A 21,900-nucleotide genomic window follows, 5' to 3' on the forward strand; every position below is an offset into this window, starting at 1 on the left:
GACTGGTGATAGAAGCAAGGTCCGATGCTGTAAAGAGCAATATTGCATAGGAACCTGGAATGTCAGGTCCATGAATCAAGGCAAATTGGAAGTGGTCGAACAAGAGATGGCAAGAGTGAATGTTGACATTCTAGGAATCAGCGAACTGAAATGGACTGGAATGGGTGAATTTAACTCAGATGACCATTATATCTACTACTGTGGGCAGGAATCCCTCAGAAGAAATGGAGTAGCCATCATGGTCAACAAAAGAGTCTGAAATGCAGTACTTGGATGCAATCTCAAAAACGACAGAATGATCTCTGTTCGTTTCCAAGGCAAACCATTCAATATCACAGTAATCCAACTCTATGCCCCAACCAGTAATGCTGAAGAAGCTGAAATTGAACGGTTCTATGAAGACCTACAAGACTTTTTAGAACTAACACCCAAAAAAGATGTCCTTTTCATTATAGGGGACTGGAATGCAAAAGTAGGAAGTCAAGAAACACCTGGAGTAACAGGTAAATTTGGCCTTGGAATACAGAATGAAGCAGGGCAAAGACTAATAGAGTTTTGCCAAGAAAATGCACTGGTCATAACAAACACCCTCTTCCAACAACACAAGAGAAGACTCTATACATGGACATCACCAGATGGTCAACACTGAAATCAGATTGATTATATTCTTTACAGCCAAAGATGAAGAAGCTCTATACAGTCAGCAAAAACAAGACCAGGAGTTGACTGTGGCTCAGACCATGAACTCCTTATTGCCAAATTCAGACTGAAATCGAAGAAAGTAGGGAAAACCACTAGACCATTCAGGTATGACCTAAATCAAATCCCTTATGATTATACAGTGGAAGTGAAAATAGATTTAAGGGCCTAGATCTGATAGATAGAGTGCCTGATGAACTATGGAATGAGGTTTGTGACATTGTACAGGAGACAGGGATCAAGACCATCCCCACGGAAAAGAAATGCAAAAAAGCAAAATGGCTGTCTGGGGAGGTCTTACAAATAGCTGTGAAAAGAAGAGAAGCGAAAAGCAAAGGAGAAAAGGAAAGATATAAGCATCTGAATGCAGAGTTCCAAAGAATAGCAAGAAGAGATAAGAAAGCCTTCTTCTGTGATCAATGCAAAGAAATAGAGGAAAACAACAGAATGGGAAAGACTAGGGATCTCTTCAAGAAAATCAGAGATACCAAAGGAACATTTCATGCAAAGATGGGCTCGATAACAGACAGAAATGGTATGGACCTAATAGAAGCAGAAGATATTAAGAAGAGATGGGAAGAATACACAGAAGAACTGTACAAAAAAGATCTTCACCACCCAAATAATCACAGTGGTGTGATCACTGACCTAGAGCCAGATATCCTGGAATGTGAAGTCAAGTGGGCCTTAGAAAGCATCACTATGAACAAAGCTAGTGGAGGTGATGGAATTCCAGTTGAGCTATTCCAAATCCTGAAAGATGATGCTGTGAAAGTGCTGCACTCAATATGCCAGCACATTTGGAAAACTCAGCAGTGGCCACAGGAGTGGAAAATGTCAGTTTTCATTCCAATCCCAAAGAAAGGCAATGCCAAAGAATGCTCAAACTACCGCACAATTGCACTCATCTCACACGCTAGTAAAGTAATGCTCAAAATTCTCCAAGCCAGGCTTCAGCAATATGTGAACCGTGAACTTCCTGATGTTCAAGCTGGTTTTAGAAAAGGCAGAGGAACCAGAGATCAAATTGCCAACATCTGCTGGATCATTGAAAAAGCAGGAGAGTTCCAGAAAAACATCTATTTCTGCTTTACTGACTATGCCAAAACCTTTGACTGTGTGGATCACAATAAACTGTGGGAAACTCTGAAAGAAATGGGCATACCAGACCACCTGATCTGCCTCTTGAGAAATCTGTATGTAGGTCAGGAAGCAACAGTTAGAACTGGACATGGAACAACAGACTGGTTCCAAATAGGAAAAGGAGTTCGTCAAGGCTGTATATTGTCACCCTGTTTATTTAACTTATATGCAGAGTACATCATGAGAAATGCTAGACTGGAAGAAACAGCTGGAAAAAAGATTGCCGAGAGAAATATCAAATAACCTCAGATATGCAGATGACACCACCCTTATGGCAGAAAGTGAAGAGGAACTCAAAAGCCTCTTGATGAAAGTGAAAATGGAGAGTGAAAAAGTTAGCTTAAAGCTCAACATTCAGAAAATGAAGCTCATGGCATCCGGTCCCACCACTTCATGGGAAATAGATGGGGAAACAGTGGAAACAGTGTCAGACTTTATTTTTCTGGGCTCCAAAATCACTACAGACGATGACTGCAGCCATGAGATTAAAAGACGCTTACTCCTTGAGAGAAAAGTTATGACCAACCTAGATAGCATATTCAAAAGCAGAGACATTACTTTGCCAACAAAGTTTCGTCTAGTCAAGGCTATGGTTTTTCCTATGGTCATGTATGGATGTGAGAGTTGGACTGTGAAGAAGGCTGAGCGCCGAAGAATTGATGCTTTTGAACTGTGGTGTTGGAGAAGACTCTTGAGAGTCCCTTGGACTGCAAGGAGATCCAACCAGTCCATTCTGAAGGAGATCAGCCCTGGGATTTCTTTGGAAGGAATGATGCTAAAGCTGAAACTCAAGTACTTTGGCCACCTCATGCGAAGAGTTGACTCATTGGAAAAGACTCTGATCCTGGGAGGGATTGGGGGCAGGAGGAGAAGGGGACGACAGAGGATGAGATGGCTGGATGGCATCACTGACTCGATGGACGTAGTCTGAGTGAACTCTGGGAGTTGGTGATGGACAGGGAGGCCTGGTGTGTTGCAGTTCATGGGGTTGCAAAGAGTCGGACACGACTGAGCGACTGATCTGATCTGATCTGATCTGTGTATTCTTGCCACCTCTTCATAATATCTTCTGCTTTTGTTAGGTCCTTACTGCTTCTGTCCTTTATTGTGCCCATCTTTGCATGAAATGTTCCCTTATTATCTCTAATGTTCTTGTAAAGAACAGTATTGCACAGGAACCTGGAATGTTAGGTCCATGAATCAAGGTAAATTGGAAGCGGTCAAACAGGAGATGGTAAGAGTGAACATGGACGTTTTAGGAATCAGTGAACTAAAATGGACCAGATTGGCTAATTTAATTCAGATGACTTTTATATCTACTACTGTATCAAGAATCCCTTAGAAGAAACAGAGTATCCATCATAGTCAACAGAAGAATCTGAAATGAAATATTTGGTTGCAGTCTTAAAAATGACAGAATGATCTCTGTTCATTTTCAAGGCAAGTCATTCAACATCACAATAATCCAAGTCTATGTCCTAACCACTAATGCCAAAGAAGCTGAAGTTGAATGGTTCTATGATGACCTACAAGACCTTCTAGAACTAACACGAAATAAAGATGTCCTTTTCATCCCAGGGGCTTGGAATGCAAAAGTAGGAAGTCAAGAGATTCCTGAAGTAACAGGCAAGTTTGGTCTTGGAGTACAAAATGAAGCAGGGCAAAGGCTAACAGATTTTTGCCAAGAGAACTCATAGCAAACACCCTCTGCCAACAACACAAGGAAAGACTGTACACATGGACATCACCAGATGGTCAATACCAAAATCAGATTGATTATATTCTGTGCAGCTGAAGATGGATTAGCTCTATACAGTCAGCAAAAGCAATACTGGGAGCTGACTATGGCTCAGATCATGAATTCCTTATTGCCAAATTCAGACTTAAATTGAAGAAAGTATGGAAAACCAATAGCCTATTCAGGTATGACCTAAATTGAATCCCTTATGATTATACAGTGGAAGTGAGAAATAGATTCACGGAATTAGATCTGTAGACAGAGTGCCTGCAGAACTAGAACTATGGATGGAGGTTCGTGACATTGTACAGGAGGCAGGGATCAACACCATCCCTAAGAAAAAGAAATGCAAAAAGGCAAAATGGTTGTCTGAGGAGGCCTTACAAATAGCTGAGAAGAGACGCAAAAAGGAAAGATATACTCATCTGAACACAGAATTCCAAAGAATAGCAAGGAGAATTAAGAAAACCTTCCTCAGTGATCAATGCAAAGAAATAAGGAAAACAATAGAATGGGAAAGACTAGAGATATCTTTAAGGTAAAATATATTCTTGGCCATAAAAATGTCCTATTAAAATTTTTAAAAACTGGGTAATAAATACATGCTCTTCCATCTTTACAAAATTAAATTTGAATTAAATAACATAGATACCTGGGAATATATCCAGTGTTTGGAAATAAATTAATAAATGGTAAATAACCTGTGGTTCAAAGAAGAAATCAAAAAGAACATCAGAAAGTATTTTAAATTTACTAAGTGTGTGAACACAACATATGAAAATTGGCAGATGATGCTAAAGTAGAACTTAGAGTGTTTATAAAAACATCTATATTAGGAAAGGAGAAAGGTACCAAATTTATTATGAAAGATCCTACCTTAAAAAATTAGAAAAACTGCAAATTAAACCCAAAGTAAGAAGAAGAAAGGAAGCAATGAATAGAGCAGACATCAATGAAATAGAAAAGAGAAAATATTAGAGAAGATCAGTGAACCCCAAAGTGGGTTTTTTAAAAATAAAATTGATAAACATTTATCTGGACTAATCAGAAGCAATATTGCAACAAATTCAATAAAGTCTTTAAAAATGATCCACATCCAAAAAAAAAAAAAGATAATATTTGATGACTAAATGTAGTTTATCTTAGGAATGCAAGATTGGCTTAATATTTAAAAATCAATCAATATAATTCACTAAATTTACAACTATAAAAAAAAGATCACACAGTCTTCTCTATAGATACTGAAAAATCTTAAAACTCAGTCTCCATCCCCGATAAAAGTCTCTTGGCAAAGTAGGAATAGAAAGGTACTTTCTTGGTCTGATACAGGCATCTATGAAAAACCTACAGGTAAAATCATATTTAATTGGGAAAAGTGAATGACTTTTATTTCATATTTGAATGCACAAGGATGTATGGTTTTAGCACTTCTATTTACTATTCAATATCATATAAGATATTATAGTGGAGAAGGCAATGGCAAGCCACTCCAGTACGCTTGCCTGGAAAATCCCATGGAGGAGCCTGGTAGGAAGCAGTCCATGGGGTCGCTTAGAGTCAGACACGACTGAGCGACTTCACTTTCACTTTTCACTTTCATGCATTGGAGAAGGAAATGGCAACCCACTCCAGTGTTCTTGCCTGGAGAATCCCAGAGGCAGGGAGAGCCTGGTGGGCTGCCGTCTATGGGGTCGCACAGAGTCGGACACGACTGAAGCAACTTAGCAGCAGCAGCAAGATATTATAGAATGTATAATAAGATAAAAAAAGAGAACAAAATGTTATCAGAATTGGCAAGAAAGTAATATAACTGTCTTTATAGGTAACATGGCTGTCTATGTAGCAATTGCAATGGAATTAACAAAAAAGTCAACTGGGTTTAATAATTGGGTGTAACAATATTTCATGATCCAAAATCAATATATAACTAACAAGTTTATTTCTATATATTAGCAGCAAATAATCAGAATTTTTAAAAAATATATATTAACTATAATAGCATTAAAAAATAAAATACTCTAGAATAAAACTGACCAAATCAAGAGTGCCGAGAGAAACTGAAGAATTAATGAATTGACATATAATGTTCATAAATTGGGAGGCTCAATATTGACAAAAAGTCAATTCTCAAATTGATGTATACACTCAACATAATGCCAGTCAAAATGTACTTTTTCTTTTGTAGAAACTGATAACTAAAATTCATATGGAAATGCAAAGGACCTAGAATGGCCAAAATAACTTTAGTGGAACAGAAGGGAGAGTTCAGAAATAGATGAAAATGTATATAGGCATAAATAGACAACTGCTTTTTAGCAAAGGTACAAATACAATCAGTGGAGGAAAAAATAGTCATTTTAACAAATATTTTTAAAATAGATATCCAAATTAAAAAACAAAACAAAAACCTTCAGTCAATTCCTTGCATCATATTCATAGTATAACTCAAAATGAATCTTTGTTCTGAATGTAGACTCTAAAACATTTCTAGAAAAAAACAGGAAAAATACTTTTGATTCTGGGTTAGGCCATGATTATTTGGTTACAACACTAAAAGCATGGTTCATAAAAGAAAACATTGATAAATTGGATTTCATCATAATTAAAACATTCGCTCTTCAAATGACACTGTTAAGGGAATATAAAGACATACCCACAGGCTGGAAGAAAACATTTGCAAAGCATATGTCTAATAAAGAACTTGTCTCTAGAACATATGAAGAAATCTGAAAACTCAATAATACAAAGACAAAAACCCAGTTTCTAAAAATTGGGAAATGATTTGAACAGACATGTCTCTAAAGAAGACATGCAGATGGAAAGTTAGCATATGAAAAGATGCTCAACATCAATAGCCATTAGAGAATGCAGCTTAAAACCATAATAAAATAATAATACGCTTCTATTAGACTAGCTAAAATTAAACAGGACTTATGATCCCAAGAATTGGTAAGGATGTAGAGGAACTGGAACTCTCACACATTTTTGATGGAAACTTCAAGTAATACAATCCCTTTGAAATATAAATAGTTTGGCATTAAAGAAAAAAAATACTGAAATAAACACCTACCATATGATCTAGCATTCCACTTCTAGACATTCCCACAATAGAAAATAAAGCATATACCCATACAAAGACTTGTGTGAGAATGTTTAAGACAGTTTTATTTGTAATAATAAAAAACTGGAAATAGTCCAATGTCCAACAACAAGTGAATGGATAAATTATACAGTGGTATATCTATATAATGGAGTACCATTCAGAAATAAACCGGAATGAGCTAGGATACATGCTGCATGGATGAGTTTCAAAATAATCATGCTGAATGAAAGAATTCAGACAAAAGAGAATACATGTTGAACAATTACATTTATACCAAGTCCTAAGAAATGCAAATTTAAATATAATGACAGAAAGCACAACAGAGATTTGCCTGGGTGAGGCTGGGCAGAAAAGGGCTAAAGGGAAGAAATACAAAGGAACATGAGGACAGTTTTGGAGTGATTGGTATGGGCACTTTCCCAACTATAACAATAGCATCACAGGTATACATATGTTAAAACATCAGATTGTACACTTAAAAAATGTAGAGTTGATTTTATGTCAATTATATCTTGACACAGCTGTACAAAGGGATTAAAATATTCTTAAATATGACTTGGAAAATGTTAATAGTTATCATAACTTAAATCCAGAAAATAACTTACTTGAAGAAATCACTTCTTCATAGTAGATCAGCATGCCAAATGATGAATGGATTTCATCTCACATTGCCCTTTCCTTCATTACTGTGCCTTCTCTAGTGAGTTTAAAATCAGGTGAATGACCATGGCTTTATTATTAAGAAATATCTTTAGCTCTGACCCTAAAGATAAAAAGTTAAGCTTTGACCCTTAACTTGAACAGCATCTGCCTGGTATCTCCCACCTGTATCACTTCTATGCCCTGGGTGAGCCACCTTTGCTCCCACTGGGGTTTACCACGACTAGATCCTCTCCAACCTACGTGGCCTTGCTTTGACTCCAGGGAACTTTGTGTCTAACTCTTTCTTCCCAGCCTTGTCTTCCTTCTAGTCTGGGTGTAACAGTATCTCAGATACCATTGGCTGACAATCTTTCAGCTTTTGCTCTCCCAATATCCCCCAATACATACATCTTTTATTAGAAAAAAAACCAAAACAAAACTTTGAGCATCAGAATTGCCTGCATGGCTTGCTAAGGCATAGAATGCTGGGTCTCACTCCCAGAATTCCTGATTTTGTGATTTAGCAGCAGCAGCAGAAATGTGCATTTCTGACTGGTTCCCAGGTAATGGTGGTGCCCTGGCCCAGGGCTAATTTGAGAACAAGTGGTCAGACACCACTGGCTTTGAAGTTTGATAGAGCAGGGTTCAAATCCAAGCTATGTATCTGAAGGTAGTTTATATACTTTAGTCTCAGTTGTCTCCCCTGCAACAAATGAAAGCTGGTGGCACTCTCAGTTCAGTTCAGTCGCTCTGTCGTGTCCGACTCTTTGCGACCCCATGAATCGCAGCACGCCAGGCCTCCCTGTCCATCACCAACTCCCGGAGTTCACTCAGACTCATGTCCATTGAGTCAGTGATTCCATCCAGCCATCTCATCCTCTGTTGTCCCCTTCTCCTCCTGCCCCCAAGCACTCTCAGCAGTTAGGTTAATTATTATTATCAGGCCAGTCATTGAGGAAACATGAAAAAGGGAACCGTATCCCTCAACACATGCCATCAGCAGACATGTCAGTTCATTTCAGCCTCCCAGTGTTCCTTGCTCCCTTCCTCATCCTACAGGCACCTGACCTACCTAGGTGTTTTCTCTTTGGTCCAGTATCTTTCTATGGTCTCCCTATTATCCTGGGCTTACACTTTCCCACATTTAAACTAATTGCACCTATGTCTGATGATCTAGTCATCTGATAAAGCCAAGAAAATATATGTTAGTTAATTGGTGTCATTAATACTTGATGTACCAGCTATTCTTTTTTTAGTGACATTAATTATGAAAATTTAAAAAAATAAAATTATGAGCATGAAAATATGTATTCAGGATGTGTTCAGGGACATGTACACTGACAGGCTAGAAGAGGCACTAACTTTGATGGGTTGAACAAGCTCTTGAGCATATCTCAGATATCTGCATGGGGGCTAACTGTTTCACTCAGTTTAGCTATTGTACTTAATAGGACTATTAAAAACAATCCAATTAAGTTTTTAGCCATCAGCCTTCAGGAATTGTGGCCTGAGAGGCTTGCATGTCATCCTCTATACTGCAGCTTTCCTCCTCTGCTGCTTCATTGTCATCTCTCTCCATTACTAAAGAAATCATCAAATCAACGCAGGAAGGACAAGACAGACATGGAAAATCCCACATCTTAAACACAGGACATCATTTCTTTTTAGATTCTGCATATAAGGGATGTCATATGATATTTCTCCTTCTGTCAAAGAAATGATACAAATGAACTTATTTATAAAATAGATACAGACTCTTAGACTTAGAGAATCAACTTATGGTTGCCAGAGGAAAGGATGGGAGGAACAGATAGTTAGGGAGTTTGGGATGGACATGTACACACTGCAGTGCATAACCAACAAGGTCCTATTGTATCGTACAGGAGACTCTACTCAATACTATGTGGCAGCCTGAATGGGAGGGGAGTTTGGGGGAGAATGGATACATGTATATGTATGGCTGAGCCACTCTGCATGTACCTAAAACTACCACAACATTGTTAATCAGCTATACTCCAATACAAAATGTTTAAAAAATTAAATTAAAAAAAATAAACATAGGACATCAGCCCCTAGTACCTGTCATCTTACCTAGCCCTGTTTTAAATTCCCACACAGTATGTTGGAATGAGGCAGGTTTTTAAGTATTTTGTTATTTAATGACATTGGAAACTAACTGAGCTTAGCCGTCCAGAAGGCAGGTGTGTTGCTTTATGGACCTTTCTGCAGAATGCATAAAAGTGATGGGTGAAAGGAAGAGAGGACTCAGGCGTGGCTTGTTATCTACCCTGACAAGCAGCCACGTTTATGGCTGCTCTGTACCATCATCTTGTACAAATGAAGCTCGTGTAAGCAAAATGGGTATGCATGCAGGAACTTGCCACTTCCCTTTTCCCAATTGAGGGGCATCCAACCACAAATATGTTTCAAAAGAGGTTTAACATTTCTGATAGATTGATTTGAAGCAGCTCAGAGCTACATTTAAATATCAGAGGTCTTCCTGCAAGGGCTTTCTACCTCAGCCACAGCCATCCTTGGAGAGATTCCCCATCACTATATGCCAGAAAAGGTACTGGTTAGCAAGTTTCCTTTGCCCCTGTTTTATGCCATATTTCTAATAAACATCTTTTTCAGTTGTAGTTTGGTTTTTTAATGTTATTTAATCAACAATTATTAATTGTTTTAAATTACTATAAATTAATATAATTATATAATATATACTATAAATCATTATAATTATTGAAATTATTTTTTAATCAATAGTTAAACATTATTCCCTGCAATCAGTGCTCCCTCCATCCCAATATCAAACCCCATTTTCTGAGTCTGTTTGCCAAATGTTAACAAATCACAAATTCAGTCAATGCTAGTGGCTTCCTTAACTGATAACCAGTCCAATTCCTATTGTTAGATAAAATATATCATTATAGGTAATACTGGCTAAAGTGTTACATTAATGCTTTAGCATTAACATATGAACATATGAAACATATGAACATGCAGTCATTTGTTACATGCAGTCATTGGTTAAGAAAACAGAAGCTCTAGGTATCCATAGCAAGGTTATAACACAGTAAAATATCAAACTTGACTCAGTTTCCCCTGGCAACCAGGCTGTCTCTACTAGACCACCTTGAAATGCCTTCCATCAATATATGTACCACGAATCCCAGTGGACATTGAAAGCAAACTTGATTAGGAAAAACACTCTCCTTCCCATTGCACAATGCCTCCTAAACTCTCCATCTGAGAGCTCTTCTCTATGAAGTAGAAGACTGATACTTTTCAAAAGAGAAGTTAAAAGAACTCAAAGGATTTTCTTAATTTTGGCTCTTCCAAAAGCACAATACGGGTGTACATTCATTCATTGATTCACAAACATATATTTGCACCTACAACGTGTTGTAGGTAGTGGGAATACAACAGTGAACAAAACAGACAAAAATCTTTGCATGATCTTTGTACTTCTGTAAGCAGGGGTGATAAACAATGAAATAAGTAAAATATATACCATTCGGGGGGGCAGTTGGTGTGACGAAGAAGGAGAAAGCAGTTGCCAAGACTGCAAAGGGGTGATCTGGGGTGCTACCTCAGAGCTCATAGCACATATGGAGATCAGAGCCTTGGGCATGAGGGGTGTCCTGGTGGTCCTGGGCTCCTGGCGAAGTCTGAGCTAAGCACAAAGAAATCAGTCCTAAGTGTCTCAAGCTGATGAGGAGGGTGAGGCTGTGACTGCTGGTCAGGAAGGTGTCAGGATGTTTTCAGGAGGACCCAGAGTTCTGGATCCCTTCTACACCAGTAATATGGGATGTAGAAACCCAAGAAGTTTGGTCTTATCTGTAAGAAAGGGAATCTGTGCCTCAGAGATGAGCCTGTTAGATGCCCTTGCCTCAGATCTCTGAAACTTCTGTGGGAGTTAAAGTAACTTATACCATCCTGGAAGCCCTCTAGGCTCATCTTGCCAGGTGCTTTTGAAGACATTCAAATTCAAAGCAGGTCAAGGAATACTATTTGCATGGCAACTTTGTTTTATTTTTGTCTGACTTCACAAGGTTTACATTAATTAGTGAAGGGAAAAGGGGATGGGCCCAAATATAGCTTGCTCTGTGTCTGAAAAGCCTGAGCTTCTATATGGCAAAGACTTGAGGTGAAGGAGGGACTTCCTAATGCGTTGACCTCAGAAAGGAGGTTTGCATGAAGGGAAACTCTCCCTTACTCTGCACCTTCATCATCAGCAGTGATCCATTGGTCTCTGGGGGCTTCTGAGAGCTACATGGATGTCTGGGCTGTGTGAGGGAGAGCTTGGGAGTCATTATGGACCGGTGGCTCCACACCCCTGACATGATCCCTTGTGTAGTTCCCGCATGGTCAGTGACTCGAGTCTCCCTTAGAAAAGATTTGGTGGGACTGAATGTCTTGGCTTCCTCGTCAGACCTCATTCACGTAATTACTCCTAGAATCAAATCCAACTCCCAAGGAACCTGTTAGTGATCCCCATTGCCCCTTTGCCATCATCCACAGTTGAGAGGTGTTTTGTTAGAGATTACTGTATACAATCCTAGAAGTCAGCACTGTTCTACAAAAACATGGTTGAAGAGAGTCTCACGAATGAGAGGGAAGGTGGGATTAAGAGTAGAATGCATGGGTAGTTCTGGAAGCTATATTTAGCACTCTGTCAAGCTGCTGTTTTGAACTAGATTACCTTTGAGGTTATCTGAATGTGTAAGAAAAAGATATTCAGTACAAGCACGTGCATAACCCTTCCTCCAGTCCCTCAGATGCCCTGGGGAGTGATACCCTGGACATCAAAGAACTACATGGCGCTCCAAGGAGTGAGTTCTTCTTAACATATGCTTAAGTGTGTGTTTTGTGGGAGAAACAGACCCAAATGTTTACATGGAGAAAAAATAGTCCCTATGCATTTTCTGTATTTTGAGGAGAAAACACAGAGAAAAAGTCTCACTTTTGCATATGTTGGTTTTATTCCTTTCATTTTCTGAAGGACTGGGTAGCCCTGATAATTAAAGAAGAGATGTTATTAGCAGGAAATGAATGTAGCATTAATTTTCATTGTGTCAACATTGTAAAATAATCTTTTTGAAATCTAATTTGCTGATGAATTAAGAGGGAATCCTGTTGGCTTTAGACAACATAAATATAAATATTTCCTTTCATATTTTGGAGTAAGTTTTGTGAAAGCAATAGGAAATTATTGTTTGTAGCTCATTAAAATGTCTGTTTATAGTTACTCTGTTTTGACATCTACTCTATATGAATATGATAATTCTGACCTTCAGTTATGGAATCAATGAAATGCAGACTTTGAAACTGCCCTTCATAGGATGTGCTTTCATCATGAAATAGTTCAGAGACTCTGCAGCCAATGGATATGTGCAAGTGCCAGAACATTTTTCTTCTTCAGTGTGTTTGTTTAATGTCTCTGTTTCACTTGTTACTGTCTACCTAAGAGGAAGTGAGAAAATATCAAATTGAGGTGAAAGACCAATTTTCACACTTAAAAGGCTGATTTGCAAAATAGCTTCATGAAGATGTAAATGGATAGACTTAAGTGAATATGTTAATCCTAATAAGTACATAAAATGGGCAATGAAGTTTTCCAAATTCTTTACAAAGAATCTCATAGTTAAAGGAGTTGAAAGTCAAGTGGAAGAATTATTAGTTGGTTCACTAATTATGGAATAGAAGTTATTACAAAGAATAACTGCAATTTCAAATAAGAGGTATGTTATTAATTATATAACTAAATATTTTTGTTTTACCTTTTAAAGAATTTTTTTAGTTTCTCTTTTAAATAGTAATTTTAAACCATAGGGATCATAAATGTTTGTTACAGGAAATTTAGGAACTATAGACTAGCAAAGGAAAGAAAGTAAAATCATTTATTAGCCTACTGTTCAAAGATATACACTATTTAAATTTTTCCTTTTATAAATTCCTTATTTGCATTTATGTTTAGGAAGACCATTCCTGTCCTAAGAGTGAATTGATATTTAGATTAAAAAATCCCTTTATGATCACATTTTTTAGATTGAGGTCTTTAATCCAACTGATAGTTTTTTTGTGTGTAATGGGTAGTAATAGAATGTAATTTCACTTTTGTAAAAAAAATAATTAACTTTTATATTTTTAGAATAATATATTCTTTCATCAGATGCTTGGATGTCACATGAAGAGTATGTTAAATTGTAATGCAAATGTGAATTACTTTCTGATTTTCTGTTATATTTATCTATTTTTGTTCCACTATCACACTGTTTAAAATTATTATACCTTTACATATTATTTTAATATATCTGGTAGATTGAATTTCCCAAGCTTCCCAAATACATTCATGTACTTAAAATTTTCCAACTTTTGCCAACTTACAAAAGAAAATTACATCATATGGAAAATTTGATAGATTTACATTTATCTTTAGAGAAATAGCATTCTAACAAATTTCAGTTTTCACATTTAGAAATTAGTCATCATTTTTAAATTACATTTAAATTGTCTTATTATATTTACAAATAGTTCTTTGTAAGATTTTGTGACTTTTTAAAACTTTCATATTATATATACATATATATCTCCCCCACAGATTAATATTTATTTTAATGTTGTTAAGCCTAGTATCTGTTGATTCTAAGTAGATATCACTGTTATGCATTACTTTCATAATTTTGATCCATTTGAAATTAAAGCTTAAAAATGTATTATATGAGATAAAAAACATAATGGTAAATGGAAGCTAAATATATTATACATCATTAAAAATGTTTTGTTATTGTTGTTGTGTACTTGCTAAGTTGTGTCCGAATCTTACGTGATCCCGTGGACTGTAGCCCACAAGGTTCCTCTGTGCATGGGATTTCCCAGGCAAGAATGCTGGAGTGGGTTGCCATTTCCTCCTCCAGGGGATCTTCCTGACCCAGGGATCGAACCTGCATCTCCTGCAATGCGGGCAGATTCTTTACCATGTGTCAACTGGGAAGCCCAGAGAGATCTGCTCTCTCATATTTTTTTCTCTACTATCTTACTAAATTTTCTTTATAGCAGTTTTTAGTCTATTTTCTTGGATTTTTCAAGTATATTCTAATATGCAAATGGTAGATGTTCTGTCTCCTGACTTTTTTCCTCTGACTTCTTTCTTTTCTGATTATATTAGCTAGTTCATGCCTACTATCTATTTGAATTTTCAATAATAGTGTAAAGCTTTGTCTTGTTCCTGAGCTTATTAAGAATGCCTTTAATGTTTATGTATTAAGCATGATTCTGTCTTTTAGGGCTGAGGTAAATGTATTTTAATATACCCTTAGTCTTATTTTATTAAATGTTTTAGTCATCTTTATATATAAATGGGCTTCTCCTGTGGCTCAGTGGTAAAGGATCTGCCTGCAATGCAGGAGATGCAGGAGAAATGTGTTCGATCCCTCTCCTTTAATTACTCTTCTGATCACTGGATCACTGTTAAAAATTTGGTGTATATTGTTACAGAGCTTTTCCTATGCTATATACAAAGATAACAAAGGGTTTAAAAAATAAAAATCTAATTTGTTAGTGAGCTTGAATAGTTTTTATATTTTTTGAACATTTATATTTTGCTTGTGAACTGCCTGTTTGTGTACTTTTCTGCTGGTTTCATTCTCAATTTGTAAAGATTTAATATTTTAAAGAGGTTAACTCTTGTCTCTCTCACATTTACCTTCACACTTTTACTCCCTAAAAACAATCATTGAATCACTGCTAATATTCTATCATGTATCCACACTTGTCTCTTTATGTACATACAAATTTAATATATATCTATTTAAAATTGTATATCAGTTAAAAATTAAGATGTTTAAATATATCACTTAAAATGTATATATTATATATAGACTACAATACTATATTATATATAAAAATGGATAGTCTACTCTTACACTCCTTGTTTATTTTACACAGCAGTGAAAAACATCAGGCTGCAATATACTTTTATTACTCCACTGAAGTACTATTACATTTCTCCCACCTTTAAGCTCTTAAAATGCAGTGGAAATTTAGTTCATAAATGTGGGATGAAGTACAAAAAGTGGAACTATTAACTTCAAATTACATGAACATTTTTGATAGTGCCTTCTTAAAAGTTGTTCCAGCATTTTCTCAGCTCTTGGTATCTTTGCTGATTTGAGGTATCATCAGTCTCAAATTATTATCAATACAATAGTGGTATTTCCTTGTTTTAATCGCTATCACTCTGATCCCTTGTGAGGTTTGTGTGTTTTCATATATTTACTAGACAGTTGGTTTTCTTCTCCTGTGAATTTTCTTTGTATACCTTTTGCCTGTTTTCTTCCATGTGGAATTGTTTTTTTCTCTTATTTATCTCAAGGAGCTCTTTGTTTATTAGGAATATTAACATCATATGTGTTGATACATAGCACCATTTTAGCCAAGCACCTTTAGAAGGCACTGGATGGCTCCAAAGTCCTTTCTCTTATTTGTGCACTGCCCATCCCTTTGCTGTCTTCTTTCCATTTACCTTTCGGCTAGTCTACTTCCTTCTTTATTTGTATCACTACTAAACTGGAAGACAGTAAGGGATATGAAATTAAATATTTGAACAGGGCTTATAACAAATTCAGTTTAGTTGAAAAGGATATGAAAACTCCTTGTTTAATGTTTATGGAGGGTGTTTTCTATTTCAGTTTTTCATGAAGTGACTTTTTCTTCCAAATCATGAATATGACTGACTATTTATCTCAGTGAAAAGCAGAAAAAACTCACTGACATATTGGCAGATGAAATATAAAAAATGCAGTTAGTCATTTGGATGATCTAATGACCAAATACTTCACTAGTCAAATGAATGCTCAGTTACCAAATATTTGAAATATTTATATGATACTCCAAAATAGAAATATTGTCTTTATGTAGATGCTGTGCTAATCTTTTTTTCATATTATAAAAACAAAAAGCATAAAGAATATTAATTCCCATGGAAAGGACTGGAGCTGAAAGACAGGCCAAAGTCAGAGTCTTGGTGGAAGAAAAACAGTCTAGAAATGTTATATCTTTCAGGGAAGCATTTGGATTGTAAGTTCATGAAGATGTACAGAGGAGGGAGAAGCAAATGCTTAATAAATTTTTTAAAAACAATAAATTCCTACATCAGTCACTGTAATCCTCCCCCCCAAAAATTACTTTTCTCTTTCTCCTCCTGTTTTGTGTATGCCCAGCTATTCACATGTTTCCTTAATGTTTCTATTTTACTCAGACTAAATTGATTATGTCTTCTTGGTGCTAACCTAACTTTAATAAGAATGGGGTCTATTTTGTGGATTGGTTATACTCATTGTCAGACATCGGAAAATCTTGCTTGAGGTAAACACTGAGTGTTAGTCTCTCAGTCATGTCTGATTTTTTGCAACCCCGTGGGCTGTAGCCTGCCAGATTCCTCTCTCTATAGGATTTTCCAGGCAAGAATACTGGAGTGGGTTGGCATTCCCTTTTCCATGGCATCTTCTGACCCAGGGATCGTCTGCATTGCAGGCAGATTCTTTACCGTCTGAGCCACCAGGGAAGACTCATTGAGAGCCAGGAAATGAGACAAGAAAACATGGAGGCCAAGAAATTAAAAATTATTTTTTTACATCATTAAAGTTTTAGAAGTATATTACTTTATATTTATTCTTGAAAATTACATATTATAAAGACTAAAGAGACTATCATTATTTATCTAGGGATCAGATTACCTTGCACATACAATGTTAAAAATATTTATTTGTAAAGGCAATTGCTACATTTTACTCTTTTCTGGGAAAACTTCATTTACCTACATATACATCACTGTACTTCCTTTTTTTATTGGTCTTAATCTGAGAATGATGATTTTTATATTAACTGAATATTGTTTATAGTAGATTCTATTGCTTTAAACTTTCATTTATATCTTTAATGTCTCTTGCTCTTGGCAAGTTATAATTCAGGAAGGCAGAAAAATCAATCTTAGCATGTAGAAAGAAAGTATTTAGCAGCCAATATAGTTGGCATTTACGCAAGTTAAATTTTTTCAGCATTTTTGAAGATTTAAGATAATGTAGAAAATGTTATAGGGGTGTTTACAAATTAGAATGTACAGCCTATACCTTCATAGGGTAGATTTTTATCTTCTTCTTGTTGTTTTTCAATATAAGAAAATAGTACCATACCTTAAAAATAGTTTACACGAGGCTGTGCAAATGAATCTTTTCATTTGGAATAAGATAGTCTTATCATGTGTTGGAAATTAAAGAAATTGTTCTAGGTATACTCTCTTACAGTACACACCTATCGCCCCTTTGGCTCTTCTACATCTGGGTCATCTGTTGGCATCTACTGGACAAAGAATGAGAGCAAGCAAACCTTGGGCTCAGTCTATTTGCTCAAAAATACTGGTACCACGGGACCACTGGTACCACTGGTATACTAGAAATCAGATTGATTATATTTTTGCAGCCAAAGATGGAGAAGCTCTAAACAGTCAGCAAAAACAAGACCAGGAGCTGACTGTGGCTCAGATCATGAATTCCTAATTGCCAAATTCAGACTTACATTGAAGAAAGTAGGGAAAACCACTAGCCTATTCAGGTATGACCTAAATCAAATCCCTTATGATTATACAGTAGAAGCGAGAAATAGATTCAAGGGATTAGATCTGATAGACAGAGTATAGACAGACATAGCCTCAATAACTATGGATGGAGGTTTGTGACATTGTACAGGAGGCAGGGATCAAGACCATCCCCAAGAAAAAGATGCGAAAAGGCTAAATGGTTGTCTGAGGAGGCCTTACAAATAGCTGTGAAAAGAAGAAAAGCAAAAGGCAAAGGAGAAAAGAAAAGATATACCCATTTGAATGCAGAGTTCCAAAGAATAGCAAGGAAAGATAAGAAAGCCTTCCTCAGTGATCAATGCAAAGAAACAGAGGAAAACAATAGAATGGGAAAGATTAGAGATCTCTTCAAGAAAGTTAGAGATACCAAGGGAATATTGCATGCAAAGATGGGTTCAATAATGGACAGAAATGGTATGGACCTAACAGAAGCAGAAGATATTAGGAAAAGGTGGTGAGAATACACAGAAGAACTATACAAAAAAGATCTTCATGACCCAGATACTCACTATGGTGTGATCACTCAGCCAGAGCCAGACATCCTGGAATGCGAAGTCAAATGGGCCTTAGAAGGATCACTATGAACAAAGCTAGTGGAGGTGATGGAATTCCAGTTGACCTATTTCAAATCCTAAAAGATGATGTTGTGAAAGTGCTACACTCAATAGGCCAGCAAATCTGGAAAACTCAGCAGTGGCCATAGGACTGGAAAAGGTCAGTTTTCATTCCAATCCCAAAGAAAGGCAATGCCAAAGAATGCTCAAACTACAGCACAGTTGTACTCATCTCACATGCTAGTAAAGTAATGCTCAAAATTCTCCAAGCCAGGCTTCAACAATACGTAAACCATGAACTTCCAGATGTTCAAGCTGGTTTTAGGAAAGGCAGAGGAATCAGAGATCAAATTTCAACATCCGTTGGATCATTGAAAAAGCAAGGGAGTTCCAGAAAAAACATCTACTTTTGCTTTACTGACTATGCCAAAGTCTTTGACTGTGTGGATCACAATAAACTGTGGAAAATTCTGAAAGAGATGGGAATACCAGACCACCTGACCTGCCTCTTGAGAAATCTCTATGCAGGTCAGGAAGCAACAGTTAGAACTAGACATGGAGCAACAGACTGGTTCTAAATAGGAAAAGGAGTACATCAAGGCTGTATATTGTCACCATGCTTATTTAACTTATATGCAGAGTACATCAAGAGAAACGCTGGGCTGGATGAAGCACAAGCTGGAATCCAGATTGCCAGGAGAAATATCAATAACCTCAGATATGCAGATGATACCACCCTTATGGCAGAAAGTGAAGAAGAACTAAAGAGCCTCTTGATGAAAGTGAAAGAGGAGAGTGAAAAAGTTGGCTTAAAACCAACAGTCAGAAGACTAAGATCATGGCATCTGGTTCCATCACTTCATGGCAAATAGATGGGGAAACAGTTAAAACAGTGACTGACTTAAGATTTTGGGCTCCCAAATCACTGCACATGGTGATTGCAGCCATGAAATTAAAAGATGTTTGCTCCTTGGAAAAAAAGTTATAACCAACCTAGACAGCATATTAAAAAGCAGAGATATTACTTTGTCAACAAAGGTCTGTCTAGTCAAATATTTTCTTCCAGTAGTCATGTATGGATGTGAGAGTTGGACTATGAAGAAAGCTGAGCGCCGAAGAATTGATGCTTTTAAACTATGGTGTTGGAGAAAACTTTGTTCCTTTGGACTGCAAGGAGATCCAACCAGTCCATCTTAAAGAAAATCAGTCCTGAATATTCATTGGAAGGACTGATGTTGAAGCTGAAACTCCAATATTTGGGCCACCTGATGCGAAGAACTTTTCATTTGAAAAGACCCTGATGCTGGGAAAGATTGAAGGTGGGATGAGAAGGGGATGACAGAAGATGAGAAGGTTGGATGGCATCACCGACTCAATGGACATGAGTTTGTGTAAACTCCAGGAGCTGGTGATGAACAGGGAGGCCTGGCGTGCTGCAGTCCATGGGGTCGCAAAGTCAGACACTACTGAGCAACTTAACTGAGACTGAGACTGATACCACTGGTGGTCATAAGGATTCTCCAGCAATCGTTAATATGCTTTTCATAGACAACGATTACACTTTGCTTTGGGGCATAAGTGATTAATTAGTGGTGCTTAATAATAAAAGTTAACAAGTCATAATGTTATATCACATTCAAAGTTAGTCTTTGGACTAATTCTAATTCAGGTTCTTTTTCCTTAGTTGGAAAAAGAAAAATTGCTAGGGATTGGAAAAGTGGTTGTTTTGCAGTTCTTCATGAAAAACTTAACAAATATATTTCTTTCTCTCCACATAGACTTTTCAGTAATACTGAAGTGTTACTAATTGATTACCTAATGAATCAAACAGTTGAAATTCATTCATTATTCATTTTTATATTCAAAATGTACAGAGTGTTTCATTTGAGGACAAATTTCTACTCTCACACATGGCAGAGAGATATAGGATAATGTTGGGTGATATAAAATACAGTGTAACTAAGTTTGTAGAGGCTAGTTTAACATTTGACATAAACATGAACTCTAGATATATTATAGGTTTGGGTGGGGAATACCTAGGATGATATATGTTTAAAACCTGTACTCTAAATATATGGTCTATATATTTTAATTTTCCAAGTATTTTGAGTATGTCAAAGTGAGAGTTTTAAACTCTAAGGATAGTTTTGTTTACCCTAAATGTAAAACACAGCCAACCAGGTCCATCCAGGGAAGAGAAGATCCTCAAGGACCTGTTTAGACACTTGCTTCTGGGGAAAAAAAAAATGGTCTTTAGTCAAAGAGTTGTCAATCTTATTTTTAAAGATTGATTAGGAAGCTGATTTTTTTCTTCCTTCTGTCCTTGGAGAAAATGAAAAATAACAGGTGCTCTTCTACTTTAGACTAACCATTCATATACTTTATGACAGTTAGGTCTCCCTGGAGCCTTCTCTTCTCCAGGACAAATTATGCAAACTCCTTCAGTCTGTCCTCATAGGTCCTATGTTTCAAGCATTAAATCATCTTATTGTTCTTCCCTGTATCTTTTCCAATTTCTTCAATATCCTTTTAAAAGTATAAAGTCTTAAAGATGATACCTTTGCATATGTTAGATCAGGTTGAACTTCAGGAGGATATTTATCTCTATCTTCTAAGTCAGAGTGATGGTCCCTATAACACGGATGAGTCGGATGGGAAGGATAAGAAGAAAAAGAGAACCCAGGTGTGTTGTTTAACATTTGACTTAACAGATTTATATGATGAGAAATAACAAAAACTGTGCCTGAAAAATGTCATAAGGGTTCTTTGTAAGTCATATGAGAAGATGCCAAAACACTATGAATAGTATAAAAACAATCAGAACTGCTTTTTTTTTTTGCTAAATAACCTGTTTTTTGTTTGTTTTACTAATTATAACTCTGCAAGGGAAAAGATTAGTAGGTGAGCTTACATAATACCAGATTCTAGACAAAAATACACAATAACAGAGGAAGATGAGAACTGCTAATCCAAGGAAGAAGGCAGGGATTCAACATTAGAGTGACCTCAGCTTAATTAAGAGCTAGACCTACCTTTTCAAGCAGATATTTGTGCACTGACAGAATGTTACATAGTGAAGATTTATGTTTTGATTGATATATGATTGTATATTTTGATCATATACAATCAAAATCATGGCAAGAGTGTGATTTTGAGTTTGTTGGTAAGTTTTCCTGGGTTTATAGCACTGCCTTGTTTTCTCTGCGGCATGGCCTTGACTTTGGGTGATTGGCATGCCAGTCATTTCAACCTCTCCTTCATATAAGGGCCAGAAAGAACCCATAAACTTATAAACCAAGTTCCCCTCCATGGTAGTTACTATAAGCGTACTTTTTCATTGTACTAAAGACCTAGAATAAAAGCTCCAAACTTTCTAGTCTTTCTT

At 36.5% G+C, this 21,900-nt stretch overlaps 1 protein-coding gene across 1 annotated transcript in view; it reads right to left on the reverse strand.

Moving 5' to 3' along the window:
• The window catches only part of VWC2L (von Willebrand factor C domain containing 2 like), a 207,872-nt gene that overhangs the window by 158,378 nt on the left and 27,594 nt on the right, over window positions 1-21,900 (reverse strand). The window lies entirely within an intron of this gene.

This window comes from Bos mutus, chromosome 2, assembly GCF_027580195.1.
Source record: "Bos mutus isolate GX-2022 chromosome 2, NWIPB_WYAK_1.1, whole genome shotgun sequence".
Lineage (NCBI taxonomy): Eukaryota > Metazoa > Chordata > Mammalia > Artiodactyla > Bovidae > Bos > Bos mutus.